Genomic DNA, 27,985 nt, shown 5'->3' with positions numbered 1-27,985 from the left:
CTGAAATTTGGAGTTATTGCCTTTTGTCTTCTTGCATCTGGGTTTACTACTTCTTCCATTGCAGGTAAATGATTTTTTTTCTTTCTTGTTTTGGACCATCCAATATATTTTTTTAAATAAATACTTAAATTTTATTTTAATTTTTTAAATTTTTATTTATTTTTTTAATATACATCCAAGTTAGTTAGTGTATCGTGCAAACAGTGATATCAGGAGTAGATTCATTAATGTTCCTTACCAATTTAGCGCATCCCCCCTCCCACAACCCCTCCAGTAACCCTGTGTTTGTTCTCCATATTTAAGAGTCTCTTATGTTTTTGTCCCCTCCCTGTTTCGTATTATTTTTGCTTCCCTTCCCTTATGTTCATCTGTTTTGTCTCTTAAAGTCTTCATATCAGTAAAGTCATATGATATGTGCCTTTCTCTGACTAAATTCGCTTAGCATAATACCCTTTAGTTCTATCCACGTAGTTGCAAATGGCAAGATTTCATTCTTTTTGATTGCTGAGTAATACTCCATTACACACACACACACACACACACACACACACACACACACATATCACATCTGCTTTATCCATTCATCCATTGATGGACATTTGGGTTCTTTCCATACTTTGCCTATTTCGATAGTGCTGCTATAAACATTGGGGTGCATGTGCCCCTTCAAAACAGCACACCTGTATCCCTTGGATAAATACCTAGTAGTGCAATTGCTGGGTTGTAGGGGGTTCTATTTCTAATTTTTTGAGGAACCTCCATACTGTTTTCCAGAGTGGCTACACTAGTTTGCATTCCCACCAGCAGTGTAAAAGAGATCCTCTTTCTCTACATCCTCGCTAACATCTGTTGTTGCCAGAGATGTTAATGTTAGCCATTCTGACAGGTGTCTCATTGTGGTTTTGATTTGTATTTCCCCAATGATGAGTGATGTTGAGCATTTTTTCATGTGTCGGTTGGCCATATGGATGTCTTCTTTGGAGAAGTGTCTATTCATGTCTTTTGTCCATTGCTTCATTGGATTTTTTGGTTTTTGGGTGTTGAACTGGATAAGTTCTTTATAGATTTTGGATACTAACCCTTTATCTGATATGTCGTTTGCAAATATCTTCTCCCATTCCGCTGGTTGCCTTTTAGTTTTGCTGATTGTTTCCTTCGCTGTGCAGAAGCTTTTTATTTTGATGAGGTCCCAATACTTCATTTTTTCATTTGTTTTCCTTGCCTCTGGCGACGTCTTGAGAAAGAAGTTGCTGTGGCCAAGGTCAGAAAGATTTTTGCCTCCTTTCTCCTCGAGGATTTTGATGGCTTCCTGTCTTATATTTAGGTCTTTCATCCATCTTGAGTTTATTTTTGTGTATGGTGTAAGAAAGTGGTCCAAGTTCATTCTGCATGTCGCTGTCGAGTTTTCCCAGCACCACTTGCTGAAGAGACTGTCTTTATTCCATTGAATATTCTTTACTGCTGTGTCAAAGATTGTTGGCCATAGGTTTGTGGGTCCATTTCTGGGTTCTGTATTCTGTTCCATTGATATGAATGTCTGTTTTTGTGCCAGTCCCATACTGTCTTGATGATTACAGCTTTGTAATATATCGTGAAGTCTGGGATTATGATTCCTCCAGATTTGATTTACTTTTTCAAGATTATTTTGGCTATTCGGGTCTTTTCTGGTTCCATACAAATTTTAGGATTGTTTGTTCAGGCTATGTGAAGAATGCTGGTGTTATTTTCATAGGTATTGCATTGAATATGTAGATTGACGTGGGAAGTATTGACATTTTAACAGTCTTTGTTCTTCCTATCCAGGAGCATGGAATCTTTCTCCATTCTTTTTGTGTGTGTCTTCTTCAGTGACTTTCATAAGCTTTCTATAGTTTTCAGTATATAGATTTTTCACCTCTTTGGTTAGGTTTATTCCTAGGTATTTTATGCGTTTTGGTGTACTTGTAAATGGGATCAATTTCTTGATTTCTCTTTCTGTTGCTTCATTTTTAGTGTATAGGAATGCAACCGATTTCTGTGCATTGATTTTACATCCTTTGACTTTGCTGAATTCATGGATCAGTTCTAGCAGTTTTTTGGTGGATTCTTTTGGGTTTTCCGTATACAGTATCATGTCATCTGCGAAAAGTGAAAGTTTGACCTCCTCATGGCTGATTTGGATGCCTTTTATTTCTTTGTGTTGTCTGATTGCTGAGGCTAAGACTTCCAATACAGTGTTGAATAACAGTGGTGAGAGTGGACATCCCTGTCTTCCTGACCTTAGGGGGAAAGCTCTCAGTTTTTCCCCATTGAGGATGGTTTTAGCCTTTGGTCTTTCATATATGGCTTTTATGATCTCAAGGTATGCTCCTTCTATCCCCACTTACTTGAGGGTTTTTATCAAGAAAGGATGTTTTATTTTGTCAAATGCTTTCTCTGCATCTATTGAGAAGATCATATGGTTCTTGTCCTCTTTTATTGATGTGATGAATCACACTGATTGTTTTGCAGATATTGAACCAGCCCTGCATCCCATGTATAAATCCCACTTGGTTGTGGTGAATAATTTTTTTAATGTATTGTTGGATCTGGTTGGCTAATATCATGTTGAGCATCCATGTTCATCAGGGAAATTGGTCTGTAGTTCTCCTTTTTAGTGGGGTCTTTGTCTGGTTTTGGAATCAAGGTAATACTGGCTTCAAAGAAAGAGTTTGGAAGTTTTCCTTCCATTTCTATATTTTGGAACAGCTTCAAGAGAATAGGTGTTAACTCTTCCTAAATGTTTGATAGAATTCCCCCTGGAAAGTCATCTGGCCCTGAACTTCTAGTTTTTGGGGAGATTTTTGATTACTAATTCAATTTCTTTACTGGTTATGGGTCTGTTCAAATTTTCTATTTCTTCCTGTTTCAGTTTTGGTAGTTTATATGTTTCTAGGAATTTGTCCATTTTTCCAGATTGCCCATTTTATTGGTGTATAATTGCTCATAATATTCTCTTATTATTGTTGTTTTTTCTGCTGTGTTGGTTGTCATCTCTCCTCTTTCATTCTTTATTTATTTGGATCCTTTCTTTTTTTTTTCCCTCAAACTGGCTAGAGGTTTATCAATTTAGTTAATTCTTTCAGAGAACCAGCTTCTTTTTTCATTGATCTGTTCTACTGTTTTGTTTTTGTTTTTGTTTTGATAGCATTGATTTCTGCTCTAATTTTTATTTCCTGTCTTCTACTGGTTTTAGGTTTTATTTGCTGTTCTTTTTCCAGCTCATTAAGGTTTAAGGTTAGGTTGTATATCTGAGACCTTTCTTTCTTCTTTAGAAAGGCCTGGGTTGCTACATACTTCCCTCTTATGACCATCTTTGCTGCATCCCACTGATTTTGGGTGGTGGTATTATCATTTTAATTGGCTTCCATGTACTTTTTAATTTTCTCTTTAACTTCTTGGTTAGCCCATTCATTCTTTGGTAGGATGTTCTTTAGCCTCCAAGTATTTGTTATCTTTCTAAATTTTTTCTTGTGGTTGATTTTGAGTTTCATAGCATTGTGGTCTGAAAATATGCACAGTATGATCTCGATCTTTTTGTACTTGTTGAGGGCTGATTTGTGTCCCAGTATGTGATCTATTCTGGAGAACATTCCATGTGCACTAGAGAAAAATGTACATTCCACTGCTTTAGAATGAAATGTTCTGAATATATCTGTTAAGTCCATCTGGTGCAGTGTCATTCAAAGCCATTGTTTCCTTGTTGATTTTCTGTTTAGATGAACTGTCCATTGTTGTAAGAGGGGTGTTGAAGTCCCCTACTATTATGGCATTTTTTTTCGATGACTTTCTTTATGTTGATGATTAATTGAGTTATATATTTGGGTGCCTCCACATTTGAAGCATAAATGTTTACACTTGTTAGGTATTCTTGGTGGATAGACCCCTTAATTATGATACAGTGCCCTTCTTCATCTCTTGTTAGAGTCTTTATTTTAAGGTGTAGATTGTCTGACATAAGTATGGCTACTCTGGCTTTCTTTTGTTGGCCATTAGCATAATAGATGGCTCTCTATCCCCTTGCTTTCAATATGAAGGTATCTTTAGGTCTAAAGTAGGTTTCTTGTAAACAGCATATAGATGAATCTTGTTTTCTTACCAATTCAGTTACCCTGTATCTTTTGATTGGAGCATTTAGTCCATTGACGTTTAGAGTGAGTTCTGAAAGATGTGAGTTTATTGCCATTATGTTGCCTGTAGAGTTGGAGTTTCTGGTGGTGTTCTCTGGTCCTTTCTACTCTTTGTTGCTTTTTCCCCCCATCTTTTCTCCCCTCAGAGTGTCCCCTTAAAATTTCTTGCAGGGCTGGTTTAGTGGTCATGAACCCTTTAATTTTTGTTTTTCTGGGAAACTCTTAATCTCTCCTATTTTGAATGACAGCCTTGCTGGGTAAAGAATTCTTGGCTGCATATTTTTCAGATTCAGCACATTGAATATATCCTGCCACTCCTTTCTGGCCTGCCAAGTTTCTGTGGATAGGTCTGCTGCAAACCTGATCTGTCTTCTCTTGTAGGTTAAGACTTTTTTTCCCTTGCTGCTTTCATGACTCTTTCCTTGCCTGAGTATTTTGTGAATTTGACTATAATATGCCTTGTTGATGGTAGGTTTTGGTTTAATCTAATGGGAGTCCTCTGTGCTTCCTGGATTTTGATGTCTGTGTCTTTCCCCAGGTTAGGAAATTTTCCCGCTATGATTTGCTCACATAACACGTCTACCCCCTTTTCTCTCTCTTCCTCTTCTGGGACCCCTTTGGTTCTGATGTTGTTCCTTTTTAATGAGTCACTGATTTCTCTAATTCTTAAATCATGCTTTTTTGCCTTAGTCTCCCTCTTTTTTTCTGCTTCATTATTTTCCATAAGTTTTTCCTCTGTATTGCTGATTCTCTGTTCTGCCTCACCCATCCTTGCTGCTGTGGCAACCATTCAAGATTGCAGCTCAGTTATCACATTTTTTATTTCATCCTGGCTAGCTTTTGCTTCTTTTATCTTCGCAGAGAGGGATTCTAATCTATTTTCAACTCCAGCTAGTACTCTTATTATCATGATTCTACATTCTGGTTCAGACATCTTGCTTGTATCTGTGTTAATTAAGTCCCTGGCTGTCGTTTCTTCCTGCTCTTTCTTTTGGGGTGAATTCCTTCATTTCATCATTTTGAAGGAAGAAAAGGAATTGATAAGGTAAAAAAAAAAATATTAAAAAATTAAAAACAACACACACAAATCAAATAAGTGATGCTAGATTATAGGTGTGTTTTGATCTGGTTATTGAAAAGAACTTGATAACTTAGAGAAAAAAGGGGAAAAAAAACAAAAGGAAAATGTTTGAAATTTTGAAAAAATGAATACAATGAAATAGAATATAATGAAATGATGAAAATAAAATAGAATTTGAAAAATTTTACAAAAAAATAAAAATATTTTTAATAAAAATTGGAAAGAAAAATAATTTTTTTCCCTTTCTGTATTCAAGATAAAGGAAAGAAACAAAAAAGAAAAAGAAAACAAAAAGAAAATTGAATAGATGGACCAGCGAACAGCCTGAAATACGATTGAAATTACATCCGTTTCCCCTAGAAGTCAAACTATGAAGCACTTTATAGTCCATAAACTAAGCAGGTGAAGAGATTTGCTGTGTTCCTGAAGAGTGAGGTTGGCCCAGTTGGGTGGGGCTTAGTGTAAGGGCTCTGTTCTCCACTAGATGGTGCTGCTTAGCTTACTGGGGTGCATTGTTGTGGCGCTTGTAGGTGTGAATGCGCATGCGCGGGAGGAGGGAAAATGGTGTCGCCAGATACCCAGTCTCTTGTACGGCAACTCTGTGCTCTCCATGACCAGCAATCGCGCACCCGTCCTTTGTCTCCAGCTTCTGTCTGCTCCTTGCTTTTACCTTGTCTGTGACCAAGCTCTCACGTTGCCAGTCGGCACCTCCCTCCTGAGTTGTATCTCAGATGTGGCTCTGTTGCCCGACCCCTCACTTCTGAGGGACTGTGGATTTGACCCATTCAGGTCCTCTGGGGGAGGATCCCTCCAAGCAGTGGCCAGGTGCCGGCCACCCCCAGGAATGTTCGCAGGACTGTGCTGCTGCTGCTGCTGCCCTGAGACTGCGGCTGGGCGCCAGTCCACCCAGAAAAAGTTCACACAGTTGTGTACAGCAGCGTTTCAGAGATTATGGAAAATCACAACACACGTCTGGCACCAGGCTTTACCCTTAACGACGTTGATCAGCACCAGCGAATGTGGTTGTTCTCTGGGGTCTGCTTGGACCGGGTGGCTGAACAGCCTCTACTGAATGTCCTAGCAGTGGAACCGATTCTCCCCATGTGGCCCGAGAACCTCCCGAACCCCAGTCTGCTCCTGGGGATTCGCCCTTTCTACCAGAGCACCACCAGGTATTGAGCTGCAGAGTTTTAGACTCTGCACTCCCCCTGTTTATAGAGTCTTAATGGAATTTAAACCCTCTCCTTTCTCCTTTCTCCCTTTTTAGTTCAGTCCCTGTGGCTGTTTCCACTTTTCTACTTTCTCTCCAGATGCTTTTGGGTGGGGGGGAGTGCTTTTCCCAAACATCCCCCCCATCTCTGTCCTCTCTCTGCAAGCAAAAACAGCTCCCTGCCCTCTGCAGCTTCTGTCTCCCCCAGTTCACCTCTGCACTGTGTACCCGCTGAGTTCTGTGGTTCAGGTTGTGCAGATTGTTGTGTTAATCCTCAAATCAGTTTTCTAGGTATGCAGGATGGTTTAGTGTTGATCTGACTGCATTTCATGGACGCAAGATACAAAAAAATACCTTCCATGCTGTTCCTCCATCTTGGCTCCTCCTCTGGGACATCCAATATATTTTTAAGTAAAGTTGTTTGCATTGTATTAAGGCAACAGAAAGGTGTTCTCTAGAGCTCAGAAATTTTTAGTACCCATGGATCTGATTTTAAATATTTACTTCAAGATGTGCTTTAGCCAATTGAGACATGAATTAGTCAACAATTCAGGGGATTCATGATGTATTGATTTCTCCACTCACTGAATTTTGATCCCCCTCCCCCAAATTATGCCTTTGCATGGATTATTTGTTGTCAGATAGATTCTGCTCTTGCAGGGAGAAGTTGGTCCCGTGGTGTCTCAAGCAAACATTTTCCTTCTACCTTTGTTTCTTTTCCCACTTGTGAGGAATGTGTTTTTCAAGCTCTGTCCTTCACCCTTGAAATTCAGAAGCAACTTCTTTCCTCTCTTAATGATTGCTTAAAGCAATAATGGTGCCATTCTGTTCTAGCAGTAGCTAACACTGGCTAAATATTTTGCCGAAAGAGAGATGGAGAGAGACAAAAATCCCCTGCCATTAGCTCTTTCTAGCAGAGTTTCCCTCTTCCAGCTTATTGCTTTAGAAGTACTTCATTATTTTCCTTCCACTTCCTTCTAGTTTGAAGTAACTTAATGCCTCTTCTGTCTCATTTTTCTTGAAGAATTTGTAGTATTTTCAGTTGACCAAAGCTAAAAACTATTTGAGAACAATGGAAGGGCTAAAGTTGTATTTTTAGTTTCTGGTACTGAGAATGTGAATAATTAAAAAAAAACACAATCTGAATTTGTTTTTAATGAGATAGATACAGTTTTGACTTTGTCCCTAGCAGAATACCAGGAGACAGAACCATGAGCCACAAAATAAGGCCTCAAGCCGAGAATAACAACGATTTTGTTATGTTGTCCACTCCATCCTCAGTGCTGCCCATTCCAGGATATCTTCTGCTATTTTCATAACACTGGAAATGATTTCACATCTGCAAGTAATTAGTTGCAAAATAATCTATCTTGGGACTGTGGGCTAGAGAAGGGTTGAGAAATAGGAGTTCCAACTGTGGTATAACAATGTGTAAATCATGTATTCCTTCTGCTTTTGTCTACATATACAGATGTAAATATATTACATAGATATAGTCTGGTCTTGCAAAATTATGAACATGGCCCTTTGAGAAGCTCATCATTGACAAGAACAACACCAACCACCATACCTTACAGGTGTATATTATCTCTTATTTTACAAAGCTCTCTCTCTCAACATTCTTAATTCTTTTCCACAACAACCCTGAGAAATAGGAGAGGGTAAGATTTCCATCTGATACATGAGGAACTGGTGGCTGTTAAGCTAAGTAGTCAATAGGTGACATGTTTTGCCAACATGTTATTAACAATTTATTACTCTAGAAACACATGTAAAGAGAAGTAAAACAAATTGTACCATCATGGCTTGATGAATTATCACAAAGAGAATACTCATGTAATGAGTTCCCAGATTAAGAAGCACTATCAGTACCTCCATACCCCTTCCAGTCACTCATTCACAAAGGTAACTACTAGTCTGACTCATAGGTAGGTGACAGGCTTATTTGGATTAATTTTGTATGGCATGTGAATCAGGACCTTGAAAACCATGGATGCATTATATATGTGTACTTGATATATTTAGAAATATGTCTTTACACGATGAAATGCAATGCACATGAGGAAATAATAAAGGAATGAGGATGATCCAACCTGAAGAAGTTTCATCTGAGTTGGAACTTCATAGCTCCAATGTATGAGGGATGAAAGTCCAGAAAAGTACAAGAAGCTTTCTCCATTTCTATCAAGAACTTAGAAAAACTCAGTTTACATAGAAAGAGAAAAATATCTTTCTTTCATTCTTAGAACTTTGTGGACAAGGAGGAATCCATTTCCTACGTATATTTAAAAATTGTAGGCTATACGTGCTAACTCCAAGTGACTTTGGTTCTATCTTAACTAGACGCAAGGAATGGACAAAGTAATTTTTCAGAAGGGTTCCTTTCCTTCCTGATATTTGGCTGAGCATTTCTATCAACATCCATGGGAGGATCAGCACTATGTTCTTTTAAAGGAAATGATGTTTTGCTGGAAAAGGGAGGGAGTGTCTAATTTGCCTCTCTCCTTTGGAGGTAGGAGAGTCTCCAGAGATGAGGTTTTTGCTTGTGAATGTGCTACATCTCCTTCAGAAGGGCAGAGCCAACGACTGACAGTAATTGCTCCAGCTGGTATCCTTCATCAGATGAATTTTGGAAGCTTCCCCTCCCATGTCCTCACCACTATTCTCTCATTTTTCTCTGCTGTCTGGAGAATTAGAAGCCAACGGGCAACCAGTGACTTGTTTGAATTGGTTTAGGGCTCACACACAGGAATACAGACTAAGACTGAACCCAGGTTCTGTGCTGCCTTGAAATGGAATCCTAGACTTTGTTTAGCAAGGGCTTTGTTGATGTGGCCTCCATTAGAAAAGATTTGCTTTCTCTTTGGAGTCTGTGTGTGTCCCTCTCCTTCACCCCCAGACCCACTGAGCTCAGAGCAGAGGAATGTTTACATGAAAAGAGACTGCCAAGGTTTTAAATTGCATCCATTAGGAAACGAATTATCCTCTTAATCGTTTTTTGTTTCATTCCTGAAAAGATTAAAATGCTTTTAATTTAATAAAGTTTTGAAAAATAGGTAAGTTTATAATTTTACAAAAATGTGTTCAGAGATGTAAGAATACCCAGGGAACTCTAGAGGATATTGAAAATGACCTATTTAGGTCTCACTCATCTGTTATTTCTATAGTACAAGGATATTGCCTAATTTTGATCTCTGTTCTCCTTTAGAAGCTCTTGGGCTATTTTTTTCCCTATCAAATCAATTAAGTCAGAGTGTTCATCAGAATTAAAAACAAAAACCCACAACAACTGGCATTTCTGCCCCTCAAAATGTTGATACTATTCTCTAGATAGCCATACTTGCTTAGAGAGAAATGCTATTTTTTATTCACATTCTCATTTTTATCCTGCAGATATGTGAAAATATAGACCATATTTCTGCAGTGTGGCATTACAAGGTAAGTTCTGAAATGGATGAACATAAGGATAAGGACATATGTATTATTCTGATTTGATTATGAATAAATATTGTAAATTTGCTCAAGTTCGGAAAGAAGAATAGCAGGTCCTGGTGTTGGTGCTAACCTAATTTCTTTGTCCACAGATTTCTGGGTATGGCAGATTATTACTAATCTGAAAACAGAGAGCTTGTAGAAAAGCAAATGCTCACACACAATAATCACTTTGACCAAATAGTACAAACAATTTTTCAATAAGCCATTGTTTAATAGCCAGGAAGTAATGGTCATTTATCTCCAAAGAACAATTTTTAGAATGCAAACCTCTCTTGTTATTACAAGATGGTACCAATGGAATGTTTGTGTCCCCCAAATTCATATGTTGAAATCCTAACTCCCAAAGGTGATGGTGTTAGGTGGGTCCCTGGGTAGGGGATTAGGTCATGAGTGTACAGCCCTCGTGAATGGAATTAGTATCTAAGAAACTCCCTTGCCCCTTCCATCACGTGAAGATACAGCTAGAAGGTGCCATCTATAACCAGGAAGCAAGCTGTGACCAGACACTGAGTTTGCTGGTGCCTTGATCTTGGCCTTCCAGGCTGCAGAATGGAGAGAAAGAAATGTTTGGTGTTTATAAGCCACCCAGTCTGTGGTGTTCTGTTATAGCAGCCCAGATGGACTAAGACACAAGGTGTATGCGTAAATGTAGTGAATTACATTTGATAAGTGCTTATGTCAACCCTTCTCTGAATAACAGGAAATAGTATCTGGACACCTTGTTATAGCTTAGACTATTCATACTCTCCTGCATCTCTGAAGAGGAAAAGGAAGATTTAAACTTTACAAAATTCATAAGCATTTGAATGATAAGAGCTAATTATTTACCTGAAATTTTGAAAAAGCATACAAAAGAAAGTAACAAAAGTTTCTTAGCCTGATGACTATTGCCTTAAAAAAAAAACCCACTTTTTATTGAGGCGTGATTCAGACAGAAAAGTTAAATTGTATGTTTACAGCTCTATGAATTTTCACAAAATGAACACCCCTGTGTAACCAACATCAAGAAAGGAAACATTGCCAACCCCTCAGAAATCTCCCCCAAAAGTGCCCCTGCCTCCTGCCTGGTCCCTTCTCCATCCCACCTCCTCAGGTCATTGTTAGCATGGTTTCTCTGCTAGTTTTGTCTGTTTTTCTTTTTTCCATATTTTTTTTATTTTGAAAAATGTCAAACCCACAAGAAAGCTGAAAGAATGGTACAATAAACATTCATATTTCCATTACCCAGATTTCCTTATTGTTAACATTTTGCCATTTTTTAAAATTTCTGTGAACCATTCTAAAGTTGAAAACATCATGTTTCACCCCTAAATACTTTACCAGATATTACCTCCAAATAAAGACAATTCTCCTGTTTAACTCCAATACCGTTTTTACACTAAAAATTAAACATTGATGAAGTAATTTGAACTAATGTATCCAAATTTCCCCAGTTCCAATTATTTTATAGATTTTTAAAAAATCCATGATATGTATTGTATTTTAATTGAGTTACCTCTTTAGGTATCCTTTAATCTGGAATGGTCCTTTTGCTCTTTAAATGATATTGGCATTTTTCAAATGTCCAGGTTGGTTGTTTTGTAAAATGGCCTTCAGTTTGAATATTTCTGATTGATTCCTAATGATTCTATTCAGATTAAATATTTTTGGCAAAAACATCACTACTGACATGACTTCCTCTTTGATACATCTGTCAGGAGTCACATATCAGTTATCATATTACTGATGATGCTAAATTGGAAAAATTTGGTTAAGAAGGTATCTGCCAGATTCCTTCACCGTGAAGATATTTTTTACCTTTATAATTAATAAATAATATGTAGGATAATATTTTGAGACTATGTGAATGCCCTGTTCCTCTCAGAATTTTTACTTAATGGTTTTAGCATCCACTGATGATCTTTGCCTGAATTAATTATTACATTAATGGTTGCAAAATGGTGGTATTAAAAATTATATTATTCCTTCTACATCGATTCATGCTACATCATTAGCATTCTTCCGTAAGGAATCTTTCAGTCCCCCTCTCACTCTTTTCCACTTCTCAATTTCACCATAGACTCAGATTCCTGCTTACTTTTATAATTATCATCATTTATTTTGATGCCTCCAAATCTGGCCATTGATAGTCCCTTCAAATAAGCCCATGAGTCCTTTTGATGTTCCAGAAGTTTCTGAGCACATTTTTCCTTCTGGCATGAGACACTTTTCCATTTATTTAAAAATAATTTTGCATAATTTAAGAGGATTTTAAATTTGTTCTCATAAAGCTTTTGCACATTACTTTTTAAGTTTATTCCAAAGTATATTATTGTTTTCCTCCACTATTATGCCTTCTAACTGTGTGTGTATATATGTGTATATATATCAATAGTATATATTCTGTCAATTTTTTGTATGTTAATTTTATGACTACCTATTTCATTGATTTCTTGGTTGAATTAGTCATTGATTTATTTGGACTTTCCACATATATTCTACTATCTGAAAATTAAGATTGTTTTGTATCCTTTCTAATTCTTAAGTTCTGTCTTTCTTTTTTCTAATTGCATCAATGAATACCTCTAACACAATGATGAATAGATGTTTTTCACAATGGTGAGTATGCCTCTAGTGTTCCCCATGAGATACTGTCTTCAGAACTGAAGTATGTATATTATGTATTTGTGAATTGGTATATATTATGTATGTGCGTGTGTGTGTGTGTGTGAGTGTGGTGTGTGTAAAATCATATAAGAAAATATCCTTCAATTCCTACTAATGTGGGCATTTTCATCAGGAATGGGTTAGATTTCTTCAAGCACCTTTCTATATCTCAAAGTTATAAAAGTTTCTTGTTAATAGTAATATGGCCAATTAATAGATATCCCACTTCAGATTTAAGGACAGAGATAGTCTCAAAGTGAAGACGTGGAAAAAGATATCCCATGCAAGTGGAAACCAAAAGAAAGTGGAGGTAGCTATACTTATATCAGACAAAATAGACTTTAACCCAAAAACAATAACAAAAGACAAGGGCCATCATTAAATAATGATAAAGGAATTAATCCATCAGAAAGATATAACAATTGTAAATATATGTGCACCCAACATTGAAGCACCTAAATATATTAAGCAAATACTAATAGATATGAAAGGAGAAATAGACAACCATACAATAATAGTAGGGACTTCAATATCCCACTTGCAACATTGGATAGATTATTAAGACAAAAATCAATAAAGAAACAGTGGATTTGAACCATACATTAGACGAAATGGAGATAATGGACATCTATAGAACAGTCTATCCAACAGCTACAGAATACACATTCATCTCAAGTACACATGGGACATTTTAAAGAATAGATAAGTGATAAGATACAATACAAGTCTTAGCAAATTTAAGAAGATTGAAATCATTCCAAATATTTTTTCTAACCACAGTAGTATGAAACTAGAAATTAATAACATGAGGAAAGTTGGAAAATCTACAAATATATATGACACTAAACAGTACACTCCTGAGTAACCAATGGGTCAAAACAGAAATTAAAATGAAACAAAAATACATCCCAAATAAAAATAGAAACACAAAATCTATGGGACATTGCAAAAGCAGTTCTAAGAGGAAACTTTATAGTGATTAATGTACATACTAAAAAAATGAGAAACTTTGCAAATAAACAACATAAGTTTACAGTTCAGTGAAGTAGAAAAAGAAGGGCAAATTCAGAACAAAGTTAGCAGAGGGAAGGAAATAATAAATATCAGAGTGGAAATAATGAAATAGAGAATGTACAAAAAGCAATCAAAAAGTTCGATGAAACTAAGAGCTATTTTTTCAAAAAGATAAAATTGACAAGTCTTTAGTGAAACTAGGGGGAAAAAAGACAACTCAAGTAAATAAAATCAGAAATAAAAGAGGAAAAACAATAACTGACACTACAGAAATACATAGGCTCATAAGAGACTACTATGAGCAACTATATGCCAATAAATTAGAAAACCTAGAAGAAATGGATAACTTACTAGAATCATACAACCTACCAAGATTGAACCAGGAAGAAATAACAAGTTGGGACAGACCAATAATGAGTAAGGAGATTGAATCAGTAATAATTTAAAAAACCCTCCTAATGCAGAAAACCCCAGGACCAGATGGCTTCACAGGTGAATTCAATCAAAAATTTAAAGAAGAATTAATGCCAATCCATCTCAAACTCTTCCAAAAAATTAATGAGGAGGGAAGACTTCCAAACTCCTTCTATTAGGCCCTCATTATAGATACCAAAGCCAGATAAGGACACTACAAGAAAACTATAGACCAATACCCCTGATGAACAAAGTCAATGTAAAAATTCTCAACAAATTGTTAGGAAACCAAATTTAAGAATTCATTAAAAGGATACACACCATGACCAAGTGGAATTTATCCCTGGGATGCAAGTATGATTCAATATACACAAAATAAAAGAAAGATAAAAGTCATATGATTATTTCAATAGTTACAGAAAAAGCATTTGACAAAATACATCTCTTCATGATAAAAACCCTCAACAGATTGGATATAAGAGGAACATACCTCAACATAATAAAGGCCACATGTGACGAACCCACAGCTAATATTATACTCAATGTAGAAAAATTGAAAGTCCTCCAATACCAGGAAAAAGACAAGGGTGACCACTGTCTCCACTCTTATTCAAAATAGTGCTGGAAGTCCTAGCTAGAACAATCAGACAAGATAAAGAAATAAAATGCATCCAAATCGGAAAGGAAGAAGTAATATTGTTGTCATTTGCTGAACATGATTTTATATATCAAAAACCTCAGGCTCAACTAAAAAAAAAAACTGTTGGATCTAATCAATGAATTGAATAAAGTTGCAGGATATAATATCAATACACAGAAATCAGTTGTTTTTCTATACACTAACAATGAAGAACCTGGAAAAAAAAATAAAACCGATTCACAGTAGCATCAAGAACAATAAAATGACTCAAAATAATAGTAAGATGACTCAGAATAAATTTACCAAGGACGTGAAAGATATGTACAATGAAAGCTACAAGATTTTGCTGAAAGAAATTAAAGAAGATGCAAGTGAAATGACATCCTGTATTCATGGGTTGAAAGAGTTCATATTGTTAAAATGTTCAAATGTTAAAATAGATTCAACACAATCTCTATCAAAATTCCAATGGAATTTTTCACAGAAAATAGAACAAACAATTCTAAAATTTGTGTGGAACCACAAAAGACCCTAAAATAGCCAAATAGCCAAAGCAATCATGAGAAACAACAACAAAAACTGGACACCTCACACTTTCTGATTTCAAACTGTACTACAAAACTATAGTAATTAAAACAGCATGACACTAGTATAAAAATAGACAATGGAACAGAATAGAAAGCCCAGAATTAAACATCCACATATATATATAGACTAATACTAATATATATACTAATACTAATACTAATATATATAATATATTAATATTATATATATTAAATACAAATACTAATATATATACTAAGACTAATATATATACTAATATTTGATGAGGCAGCATGGAACATCCAGTGGGGAAATGATGGTCTCTTAAAAAAATGGTATAGAGAAAACTGTATAGCCGCATGCATAAAAATGACATTGGGCCTCTATCTCATACCACCCATAAAAATTAACTTAATATGGATCAGAGACTTAAACATAAGACCTGAAACCATAAAGTTCCTAGGTGAAAACATGGGGAAGAAGCTTCTTGACATTGGTTCTTGACCATCCCTTTTTTGGATATAACACCAAAAGCACAAACAAAAGAAAACATCAACAAATGGGATTACATCAAACTTAAAGGCTTCATACAACAAAAGAAACAAAATGAAAAGGCAACCTACAGAATGGGAGAACATTTTTGCAAACCATGGATCAGATAAGGGGTTAATACCCAAAATTTATTTAAAAAACTCATACAACTCAGTAACCCAAAGCCAAACAATTTGATTTAAAAATGGGCAGAGGAAAAAGAAAATGGGCAGAGGAACTACATAGACATTTTTGCAAAGAAGACCTTAAATAGTCAACAGTTACTGAAAAGTTGTTCAATATCGCTACTCATTATGAAAATGCAAATCAAAACCAAGAGGAGATATCACTTCACACCTGTAAGAAAGGCTATCATCTGGAAGATAAGAGATAAGTGTTGATAAAGGTGTGGAGAAAAGGAAACCCTTGTACAGTGTTGGCGGATTATAAACTCGTTCAGCCACTATGGAGAGTAATATGGAAACTATTCAAAAAATTGAAAATATAACTACTATATGGTCGATACAGCAACTCCACTTCTGGAGATATATATCTCCAAAGGAAATGAAAACAGGTTACCAAAGAGACATAATGCACTCTCCTGTTTATTGCAGCATTATTCACAATAATCAAGATATAAAAACAACCTAAGTGTCCATCAGGGGATAAATACATAAAGAAAATGTGGTATTTATATACAATAGAATACTATTCAGCCATGAGAATAAAAGGAAATTCTGCCATTTTTAACAGCATAGATGGACCTCAAGGACATTATGCTAAGTAAGATAAGTCAGACAGAGAAAGACAAATACTTAAACATAAGACCTTATGGAATATAAAACTGTAACCTTAAAAGCAGAGAGTAAAATAGTGGTTACCAGGGCCTGGGAGGAGGGAGAATGGGAGAGATGTTGTTTAAAGGTACATACGTGCAACCAGTAGATAAATAAATCCTAGAGACCTAATACACACTGTACTGATTATACACAACAAAACTGTATTATAAACATTAAACTTTCTAAGAGACTAGATCTTTACTCCTCCAAACACTAGAAGAAATTATATTATGGGAGAATGGTAGAGGTGTTAGCAAACACATAGACAATCATACTGCAATACAAACGTATCAAATCAATGTTGTATACCTCAAACTTACACAATGCTGTATGTCAAATATATCTCAATAAAAAAGGTTTTAAATTTCTAGATGGAAAGTCTGTTTTGTTTTAACAAATTTGTTATTAATTTATATTTTCATTGCATTGTAATGAGAGAATGTATTTTTTTAATTTCCCCTTTAAGTTCCTCTTGTGGAACTTACTGAGGCTTTCTTTGTGAACCAACATATGATCAAGTTTTGTGAATGTTTCATGTATATTCTATGAAAGTGGAAAGATCAAGAAATATACATTAAGTCTATATTACTATTTTGTTTATGTCTTCTGTATTCTTATGTTTTATCCATTTGATCTTGGTATATTCCTTCTTTCCTCAAATCTCTTGAAGTTGCTAATCTGCTATTCTCTTGTTTTCTACTATTTCTACTGTCAAGAAATCTGATGCCAAACTGATTTTCTTTCCTTTGTAAATGAGTTGGTCACTTTGCTTGGAGGCCCAAAAGTTTTGTTTCTGTTTTGTTTTGTTTTGTTTTTAATTTTCTTTAAAAATCTAATAGCCTTAATAGGATATGTCTTGAAGTTGACCATTCTGTCAGTCTTACTAGTTACACAATGGATCATTTCAATATGTAAATGATGATGTAAATTTAAGTCTTTTATCTCTAGGGAGTTTTCTTGGGTTATAGTTTTAAATATTCGTTTGATTCCATTATTTTGTTTTTAATTTTTCAGTGACTTCACTTGTCCATACATTGAATCTCTTATATTCTACCTCAATCACTTTCTCTCATTCTTGTTATATGTTGTAATTTTTTTCATTCTTTTGTTTGTTTTTATGCCTTTCCTGGGCATAAATCTTGTAATTTAGTCATAATTTATAAGATGACTTTGTATTTTTCTTTGATTTCCTTCCTAATTTGTATCCATTTATATTTTGAGTTTCAAAATTTCTGAGTCAGGATGTTTATTCCTTCTTATCTCCAAATGCTTGTTTAAGGATATTTAATTCACATTAGGTTGTTGACATTTTCTTCTGCTTGTTGTTTGGGAAGGGAAAATATTCATCAACTAAAACATTTTGATGCTTATGTTGTATTTGCTTCTTTTTTTAAAATAATTTATTGTCATATTGGCTTCCATACAACAACCAGTGCTCATCCCAACAAGTGCCCTCCTCAATGCCCATCACCCACTTTCCCTTCTCCCCCACCCCCCATCAACCCTCAGTTTGTTCTCTGTATTTAAGAGTCTCTTATGGTTTGCCTCCCTCCCTCTCTGTAACTTTTTATTCCCCTTCCCTTCCCCCATGGTCTACCGTTAAGTTTCTCAAGATTCACATGAGTGAAAACATATGGTATCTGTCTTTCTCTGACTGACTTACTTCACTTAGCATAACACCTTCCAGTTCCATCCACGTCACTGCAAATGGCATGATTTTATTCTTTCTCATTGCCAAGTAGTATTCTATTGTAGATATAAACCACATCTTCTTTATCCATTCATCAGTTGATGGACATTTAGGCTCTTTCCATAATTTGCCTATTGAAAGCGTTGCTATAAATATTGGAGTACATGTGTCCGAATGCATCAGCAATCCTGTATCCCTTGGGTAGATTCCTAGTAGTGCTATTGCTGGGTCATAGGGTAGTTCTATTTTTAATTTTGTGAAGAACCTCCACACTGTTTTCCAAAGTGGTTTCACCAGTTTGTATATTTTCTTTTTTTAAATTTTTTTAATGTTTATTTATTTTTTAAGAGAGAGTCAGAGCATGAGTGAGGGAGGGACAGAGAGAGAGGGAGACACAGAATCTGAAGTAGGCTCCAGGTCCTGAGCTGTCATCCCAGAAGCTGACATGGGACTAGAACTCACCAACAGTAAGATCATAACCTGAGCTAAAGTCGGACACTTAACCAACTGAGCCACCCAGGTGCCCCTGTATATTTTCTTCTTATAGTTACTTTGGTAGACAAGGTGAAGAGATGAAGATTTAGGCAGTGTATGAGATTTCTTAATTCAAAAGCTTCCTCTTCTGTTTGTTTATAAATTAGTTTCTTTTAAAAAATGTTTATTTTTGAGAAAGAGAGAGAGAGAGAGAGAGAGCACAAAAATGGGGAAGGGGCAGAGAGAGAGAGGGAGACACAGAATCAGAAGCAGGCTCCAGGCTCTGAGCTGTCAGCACAAAGCCCCATGCAGGGCCCAGACTCAGCAGTGGTGAGATTATGACCTAAGCTGAAGTCAGATGCTTGACCAACTAAGCTACCCAGGAGCCCCTATAAATTATAGTTTCTTAAAAATTGCTCCCTCTTTGGAGGGTGGTGGTGGTGTGTCTTCTGATTTTGTGATTCTCTTATTTTTGAAGTGCTCTTAATTTCCAGTTCTTTCTCATTGTCTAAACACCAAATATCTGAAGGCTGCTCTTTCCTTTTCCTCCAGGACTGGTGCTTTCCCAAGATTTCCACTCCTGTTCTTGCAAACTCTGAAGCTCCTTCCTTTTGATTCATCAGTTACCATAATCTACCATGTCTCACACCTATTTTTAGTATTTAAATGGGGGAGACATTCTCTTTCTGGAGGTCATTGTATCTGTGTTTCTGTACCTAGACCCCTGATTTCCTTTTCTCTTTTCTGAACTGGCTTTTCTTCTCTCTCTTTCTCTCTCTCTCTTTTTTTCTTAATATTTTATTTATTTTTGAGAGAAAGAGCCTGAGTTGGGAGGGGCAGAGAGAGGAGATGGAAGATGCAAAGCAGGCTCTGTACTGACAGCAGGGAGCCTGATGAGGGGCTTGAAATCATGAACCATGAGATCATGACCTGAGCTGAAGTCAGACGCTCAACCCACTGAACCACCCAGGCTCTTCTGAACTGGCTCTTCTGAATTGGGTCATTTATGTACCTATTTGGATATACTTTGAATTTGTAGTATTTTGCGTTTCATGGTCGTATTACAGGTGTGGGTTCAAATGGTTATAGTGGCTCATCTTGTTGATCTCTCTGGTTTCTTGGAATATTTATGGAGAGATTCAGAATATACAATATTTCATTTTGATATTTTCTTTTCTATATTTTGTATGTGTATATGTGCATAATTTTATATGGTTACCACCTTGGGTCTATTCAATTTTGTTTCTTTTTAACTTAATAATATCATCTTAATTTCTCCAGTTTCTTCCTAATCCTATAGATGCTATCATTATCTGTGAATAGACCCATAATATTTTGCCAAGTGGATATGTCATGCTATATTTCATTACTTTTTTATTGTTGGATATTTACATTGGAAAAGAAAGATTACAAGTGTGTTTGGCATGAACAGATTTAGCTCAGGCCATTTTGAGGGATGAGCACTTGGCTTAGAATAAGCATATATCAATCTTTGTGGAATCAATGATTCAAAAGAAAAATAAAACTGGACGAAACGTGCCCATATGGGAAGAAAACTGAAGTGTCCTTTAAAAAGTTCATTTAAAATATATAAATCTCATATTCTACAGAAATTTTATTAACTGCTTAGGACTTCACTTGGGGTACACCAGAAATAAATGCTCTGGGAATGCCATATTGAATAAACTTGACATTAAGTTAGGTGTGTGGTAGAGTCAAATACAACTGTGCCTTAGAGTAAAGGTCAAGAAAAAGTGCTTCAATCTGAGGGTAACTTATTCAGGGTGACTCCTGGGGATAAGTAACTGTATGACCTTGTCATTTTGTTCCCTCTCCTTCACATGGGTGGTGATGATTGAACAAGGGAAATGAATGAGGCTTGCAGTTCTGGATGTGGTCAGTCTCCATAAATCATTTCTTCCATTGTCTGAATACATTTGGGCATCCACAGTAGTTTATTTCCAAAGTATATAAAGAAGCAGAGGCCAAGGGTGTAATCTTGGAGCTATTTAAATAGAGTGGTTCCAGTCAAGACAAGCAGCTGTTCCCAATTATTAGTCCATATATTCTAGGTGCCAGGGAAAACCCACAAGGGTGTCACTAAATTGAATTTTAAAGTGACCTCCTGTTCAGATGAAAATCTCCTAGCTGTTGTTTTTTTCCCCAAAGACTGGTCTCCTATTGAACAAGTTAGCAACACTCTTGTTATGAATGAATCATTGCTACTGCCTATAGAGGAAATCTGAATTACTTCATAAGGCTTCCAAAGAACGTGAATATTTTTTATAAATGCTGTTAGGCTAAAAGCCTGAACACAAGGACAAGGACAAGTCAGAAATCTGCAAAAAGAGCAAACTCTAAGGATAGAGAGTGGTTGTAATATTTTAAACTTACGTGAGTTGTGCTAAAGCATGATTTCAAGGGGTGTCTGGTTCCTGACACACATCTTGATGGTCCCTGTGGGAACATGGGACTTGTGATCCATTTCTGCTTTGGGAAACAGGCCTTTCTGTCTTTCTCTCTTACCACAGGTTATAGGAGAAACTTCTGCCAGAGCAGTCCATGAGAAACATGAACCCCTACAGAATGAATGGCAAGGCACTCTTTCAACACAAAACCTTACCACAGAATGCCTTCGTATCCATTCCACCTAATTCCATAAACTCTAGGGTTAAAGAGCACAAGCTCTGGAGTCCTAGTACCTAGGTTTAAGTTTTGGCTTCCTCACTTACTATGTAGTGTGACCTTGGGCAAGTTAGTTAACCTTTTTTTTTTTAATCTCCATTTTTGTAGCTATAAAATAGAGGTAATAAACTACAAACTTAACAGGATTGTTGTGAGAATTTAATGAGGTTATCCATTTAAAGTGCTTGCCAAATGTTTATGGCCGATTTCCTCCTCCTCCTCTCCATTATCATTGTCTGTTGTCATCCCTCTCAAGGGATATATACTTGAAATTAAAACACTGCTTCCATTTATCTGACTCCCTTTATTGAAGTTATCCATGTGCAGAACATGGACTATTTAAGTTATTCAAAGCCAACTATTTTCCTTTCCCTCCCTCCACATGTGTAGACATTACAGAGAGAAGTCTGAGCAGCTATTTCACAATTCACAAAGCTAAAGGTGTCCTTTGTTAGGCTAATGGAAATATCTCCCAGGGTCACTGGCCAAACCAGAACATCACCCCATACAGGTTTTGAAAGTGACCTCAGGTCAATGAAAAATTCCTCATTGTGCACATTTTCCCTTGGTGATTTTAAGAATTGAAGTTTGAGGAAAACACATTTAGTGCATGTCAACGTAAAACATAAAAGCAATGTATATAATTCTATATGCCTCAGAGAGATATATCAGTAGAATATTTATTTCACAAATATGAAAAAGGACCATTTAATTAGTTGTCAGAGTTAGTGAGTTTATATTTTAAAGCACATATGAAAGCTCTTTGAACAGCAGCATGGTTTATTTAGTTGTTCTGTTTTACTGCGGTGAGGTGCCAAGTTGACTCCAGAGAAATCTTGCAATGTGGTGCCTAGGAGTCTAAGACCTAAATTGAATGCCTAGGCTGCTCTCTGTCCTTGCCATGTCAAGAGCAAGAAAGCAACCTCAAGAGCAGCGGGCCTTTTATTTCACACAAATGAATTCTTAATAGTTGATGTTTATGATTGTTTTTACATACAGTTTTTATGACTTACTTTATGTCTACAAGTTTCCTAGATTATATGTCCCCGAGTTCAATATTTCCCCCTTTATTCTCTCAGGCCTAACTGTGTTTGATATGCTGCATTTGATATGCTATCTTTTATTATGCAGAAGCTCTTTGATCTTTGCAGAGGAAAGGCGCCATATAAATGCAGAAATCCATTATAATCATGCAGAAGAGTGGCTTTATGGGTGAAGTCCAGCTTAGCGATGCTGTTGGATGGAAGAGTATATTAGGCTCTGGAATGTTAATGCCAAAGTATATATTCAGATAAGAAGGTTTGTTTAAGAAATTTATTTTTAAGTATGCTTTTTAGTGAAGTAAACATACATACACAAAAAGGTACAGATCATAAGTGTTCAGCTTGATGAATTTCAACACAGTGAATATACCCATGTAATCAGCATCCAGATCAAGAAATAGAACATTACAGTATCCCACATGCTCCTTCTCATTCCCTACACTGCGACAAGGTTACTACTATTCTTTTTATTTAGTTTCACCTGATTCTGAACTTTACCTAGATCAAATCACGCACAATATACTCTAGGGTCTAGCTTCTTGTTCTTAGCATAGTGTCAGCAAGATTCATCCATGTAGCGATTTTTCAGTTCCGTTTATTGTACCAGTTTTATTGTATGGCTTTTACTGTATAAATATACCACTATTTACCCATTCTGCTATTGAAGGGCATTTGAATTGTTTCTAATTTTTTGGCTATTATGTGTAGTGCTGCTAGACATTCTTTCAGATGTCTTTTGATGAACATATAAATGAATACATGCTGGATGTGCACTTAGGAATGAAATTCCTGGCTCATAAAGTATGTATGCAAATGATTGGCTTTAGCAGATATTCCCAAACCATTTTTCAAAGTGGTTGTACCAATTTTTACTTCCACAGGTGGTGTGTGAGTGCTCTGGTTGCTTCACATCCTTACTAATATTGGCATGGTCAGTTTTGTAAAAATTTAGCCATTCTCTTGGGTGTAAACTGGCATCTTACTGTAGTTTGATTTTCTCTCCCCTGGTAACTAATAATATTGAACACCCTTACATATGTTTACTCCATTTTGTGATGTGCCTCTTCAAGTCTTTTGTCCGTCTTACTGTCAAGTTGACATTTTTATGGGTTTATGGCTATTAGTCCTTTGTCAGATATATATATTGCAAATATCTTCATCCATTCTGTGGCTTGAGTTCTCTTTCTTCATAGTGTCTTTTGATATCATCAGTTCTTAACTTTAATGTATTTCAGTTTATATATATTTTTTTCCTAAAGGAAAAATTGTTCAATACTTTTTGTGACTTAAGAAATCTTTTCCTGTTCAAAATCATGAAGCTACTCTTCTGGGGTTTTGGTGTTTGTTTGTTTGTTTGTTTGTTTTTGTTTTTGTGCTTTTGCTCAGAAGATTTGTTTTATATTTTATATTTAGATCTACAAACCATTTGGAATTAATTTTTTGTTTGTGGCTTAAGGTGGATGTCAAGATACACGTTTCTCCCCCGATATAGATTTGCAATTTAGCCAACATCTTTTTTTTTTTTTAAAAAGATCATACTTTCTCCACTGAAATTCACTTTTGAATTCATGATTGGAATTCATAACAGGGGGATCACTGTCTTCTCATGCATAGGTTTTCAGGCTGTTGTGCATGGGAGTCACTATTGGAATGTGGTTAAAATGTAGATTCCTAGGCCACACTTTCAGGGATTCTGATTCACTGCAGTTGATTCTCATACTTAGGGGTCTGGCCCATACTCTAAGGATTGGTGTTTCTCTCATACCACCCCGAACTAATCAGACCCTGCATCTCTCTGCCTCATATATCCAGGTATACACATTTGTACCACCTATAGATTTCTGTGGCAGGGAAGACCAGTTAACAAATCGATTTGGGGGGGATCCTATTTCTCCTACCAACTCTAATGTTTTGATTAATATTTTCTCCCTTCATTAGTCATTCATCAGTATCTATCAGTTAGTGATTGTTGATTTGAATTTCACATGGGCACACCATACCATTCTGGAGCTCTGTAAAGCTCATTGCAAAAAAAAATCATTTGAGACAACAGCTTTTCTCTTAATGTAGCTTAAAACAGTTGTCTTCCTTTTGTTAGGATCCATAGCATTCAATTAGCCTTTTTTGAACACCTACTAGTTCACACCAAACATTATCTTAGAATCGACTGTTTATCCTCAAGGTTCTTATAGTCTCTAGTGGGGGTGAGGGAGGCTGACCAACTTCTTAGAAGATGTGAAGCAACTTGGGATGGTTGAAGAGCTGCATGTAATCTCATGTATGCAGCCCCTTCAGTATCTTGTAAATTGGGTGGCAGGAGCACTGTACCATTGACTTTTAAACAAAAACCGATCCAAACTGCCAGACAAAATTCCAATTTAAATCAGTGAAGTTTTGGGTAACGTGGTATGTAAGCCACAGGTGCCCATGGTCCTGGAGGTCAAAACCCATCTCCCCTCAGAGGATAGGCATAAGGACAAATATGGAAGAGGAGACCTTGACAATGAGTGTATTACTCCCTTGCTCAGTGCTTGCTGCTGATTTTCCTGGCCTGTCAGATGACACCACCCAGGATTGTAGGGTGCTGCTATCCATCTTCACCCTCCTTTGCTGAAGAGGCTCAAATATGGGGAAGGGGAGCACCCTTAATGAGCCGTGTAGGTGGTGGAGGGACACACAAGTCTCCTGATGACAGCTGCCTTACCCGATGAGATCATGAGGACCTCACTACTGTATAATATGATGGGGAAGGATATGGCTGCTTTTGTATCATAGATAGTCAAGAGGAGAAAGCCCTGCTAATTCGGTGTAAAAATAATTCAAAGTCATAAATATCCCAAATTGAAAGCAAACACCAGAAAGGCTAGTTTTGAAATGGGAGGTAATTAATTCCTCATGCAATGTGCTGAAATTCAAGCCAGACATGCCTTTTTCTTGTTTCTTTCAGACAGTTTACAGTCCGGTGGAAAGTAAAACCATGCAATCCCTTGGTGTGGTACAGTTTTACTGTGTGTCTCTTTTTATTATTTTGCTCATTTTGACCATTTTTTATGTGAACGTGCATATCATGAATTCAGCTCCTCTTGTCCATAAGATTATTTTACCCTGAGGATCTTTTTTCCTCTTAATCAGTGGTCAATGTATCCCTCTGTTGTTAGTACATTTCTTGATAAAAGAAAAAGATCTTGAATTTAAAGTCAGAAAAACAAGGTTTAAATTCCATTTCCAAGGAATTGTAAGCCTCAATACTGTCCTGACCTATCGTGGCCTTCCACTTGAACCCTCTTCTACAGTTAAGTTGAAAATCCTTTTAGTCCCTAAGTGTATTTTTCATTTTCCCAACTCTATACCTTTGTTTCCTTCATTCTCTGAGCCTGCCAGACCCTTACCACCTCTTTCTTTCTGTTTAGTGGGGCTGCCCACTGCAACTCAGATGCACGAGAGAAAATATATTTTATTTTTCTAGAACTGTCTTGCACTCCATAGGATCCTTCACCATTTTAGGTGAGAAGAAAGTAACTAAATACACAATCTACCTCAAACCTTAGACCCAATTAGTAATTTAGAGTGTCTCTAGTTAAACCTGTCTTTGGGGATGATTGCTCTAATTTCCACCCCAGGTTCTCTGCTGTCTTTAGACAGTGGTTGGGTGCATGGAGTGGAGGCCACATTTGCTCTCACAGGCTGGTCTCTTGGGTCTTACACTGAGATGGTGCCTGGATCTGTCTACATGAGGAACTCCCAGCTACACTGTGGCTGTTGGCATCTCTAGGAAGCCTTGCCCCCATGTGCTTCGCTGGCCTCATTCCCTGATGTCTGCAGCCAATAAATGTGTCATCTAGTGTTTCTCAGGTTGGCCAGTGATGGATGGCCTCTCTCTGTTGATGAGACCTTTCCTTGGTCCTGCACCCACCCTCTGACTCAGGCGCTCTGCTTAGGCTGTGCTAAGAGGTCAGCATGTGCCCTACAAGGTCCCAGGGCAGGCCTGGCGGCTCTCAATCAACAGTGTCTACTCTACTTAGCCTCTGGAGTAGGTACTAGCCCTCTCCACCTGACTGCATGCTCTGCCCTCTTTGCTCTGCTGGGTTGCTCCATGTTTCAGCGGGACTCCCGAATTGCATTTTGCCCCTGACTCAAACAGGGAGGAAAGCAAGAGCCCATTCTGCCCTTGGTGTTCCCTACAACTTACCTGACAGTGCCTCCTACAAATTCTCATTTGGATCATGTTTAAAATGAAATGATTTCACAGTTTGGTCACTGCATGTAATTAGTCATTTTAACATATTTGGAGGCAAAGGGAAATCACTATTGTTAATTAAGTCTGGTGAATGAAGAACTGAGTATCCCTAAAAGTAAATTTGTGTGTCTTGTTATAGCTATTTGTTTATGTCTCTCCCGTGGACAACTTCTCAATCATTTCTGGCTGTCCATTGCCTGGCATAGTGTCTGACACTTGCATAGATGCTCCGAAAGATGCTTTTGGAATTGAACTGTATTGTGAATTCCTTTTGGTGAGCGAGTGCATACTTGGATTGCCAATAGATGCCAATGACTGTTATTTTCTCAAAATTGTATTAAGTTCATTATTGCTGCTCTCAGAGACAGAGGGGTCTTCTGATCCCAGAAGCCTGGCTGTGGTGTTGTTTTAACTTGCTAAACTCTCAAGTCTCTCCAATAACACCCCCCTAGTCTGAAATGCCAGAATTCATACCTTCATGAAGTGCTGATACCTACATTTTAAGGAATGCAAAAAGAAAAAAAAAATTGAAAATAAAAAGTTCCCCAGGGTGTACCGGAGGTTTTGTTTTGTTTTGTTTGAATATATTTGGTAGAGAGAGAAATGAGTTTATGATTTACTTACTTTCTGATTTCTCCTTCTTTGTTGTTGTCAATTGAATCTCACTGCTTGTAGAAAAAGTTCCAGACAGCACTCCTATGTAGAGAAATACCTAGTTTGAAAGCCAACCCAATGAGTTATCTAGATGGTTTGAGCAGAAATTTCCAGAGACTCTGGGGAAATTAGCTTTCTCCTGCTGGTTGTAAGGCAAGGTGGAAGAGATACCCTGGAGATGTGGGGATGTTGGCTAATTAACTAATTCACAAATATTTATCAAGTGCCTTGTGTGTGCCCACCACTGTTTTAGGCTCTGAGGCAGAATTATCTTCAGGAGAATGATCTCTCCAGGTGGCAAGGATGACAAAGGGAGAAGGATGAAAACAGATCCCAAATATTTGCTAAGAGGTCCACACTTTGAACTTAGACCACAATCAAGCTGACATCTTGTGACATAGCAGTCAAAAGACAAAGTGCATTGGTAGCACCATGCATGTATTAACTGTTTCTGGTTTTTGTTGTTGTTGTTGTTTTAACAGAGATTTCCTTTTAGAAGTTTTATACTCTGGCATTCTTTGTCAAGAGCAGTGTGCTCCTTTTATCCATGAGTTTCTTTCTGACTTGAGACCATGGATGGTTTGTTTTAGCATTTTGAAGTTCAGTCCTAGATAGAAAACTAATATTGAAATTGGAAG

At 36.8% G+C, this 27,985-nt stretch overlaps 1 long non-coding RNA gene across 2 annotated transcripts in view; it reads left to right on the top strand.

Moving 5' to 3' along the window:
- Window positions 1-27,985, top strand: part of LOC128314751 (uncharacterized) — a 202,146-nt gene that overhangs the window by 16,135 nt on the left and 158,026 nt on the right. The window contains exon 2 of one of the 2 annotated variants that reach the window (XR_008296735.1): window positions 9,833-9,877. This is a non-coding gene — a long non-coding RNA (uncharacterized LOC128314751). Of the gene's footprint in view, window positions 1-543; window positions 9,878-27,985 lie in introns of those variants that run through there. The other variant, XR_008296734.1, reaches the window with a different exon arrangement.

Source organism: Acinonyx jubatus, chromosome A2 (assembly GCF_027475565.1).
Source record: "Acinonyx jubatus isolate Ajub_Pintada_27869175 chromosome A2, VMU_Ajub_asm_v1.0, whole genome shotgun sequence".
Taxonomy (NCBI): domain Eukaryota; kingdom Metazoa; phylum Chordata; class Mammalia; order Carnivora; family Felidae; genus Acinonyx; species Acinonyx jubatus.
Note: the sequence above shows the minus strand (reverse complement) of the source record. Positions and strands in the feature narration are given on the sequence as shown.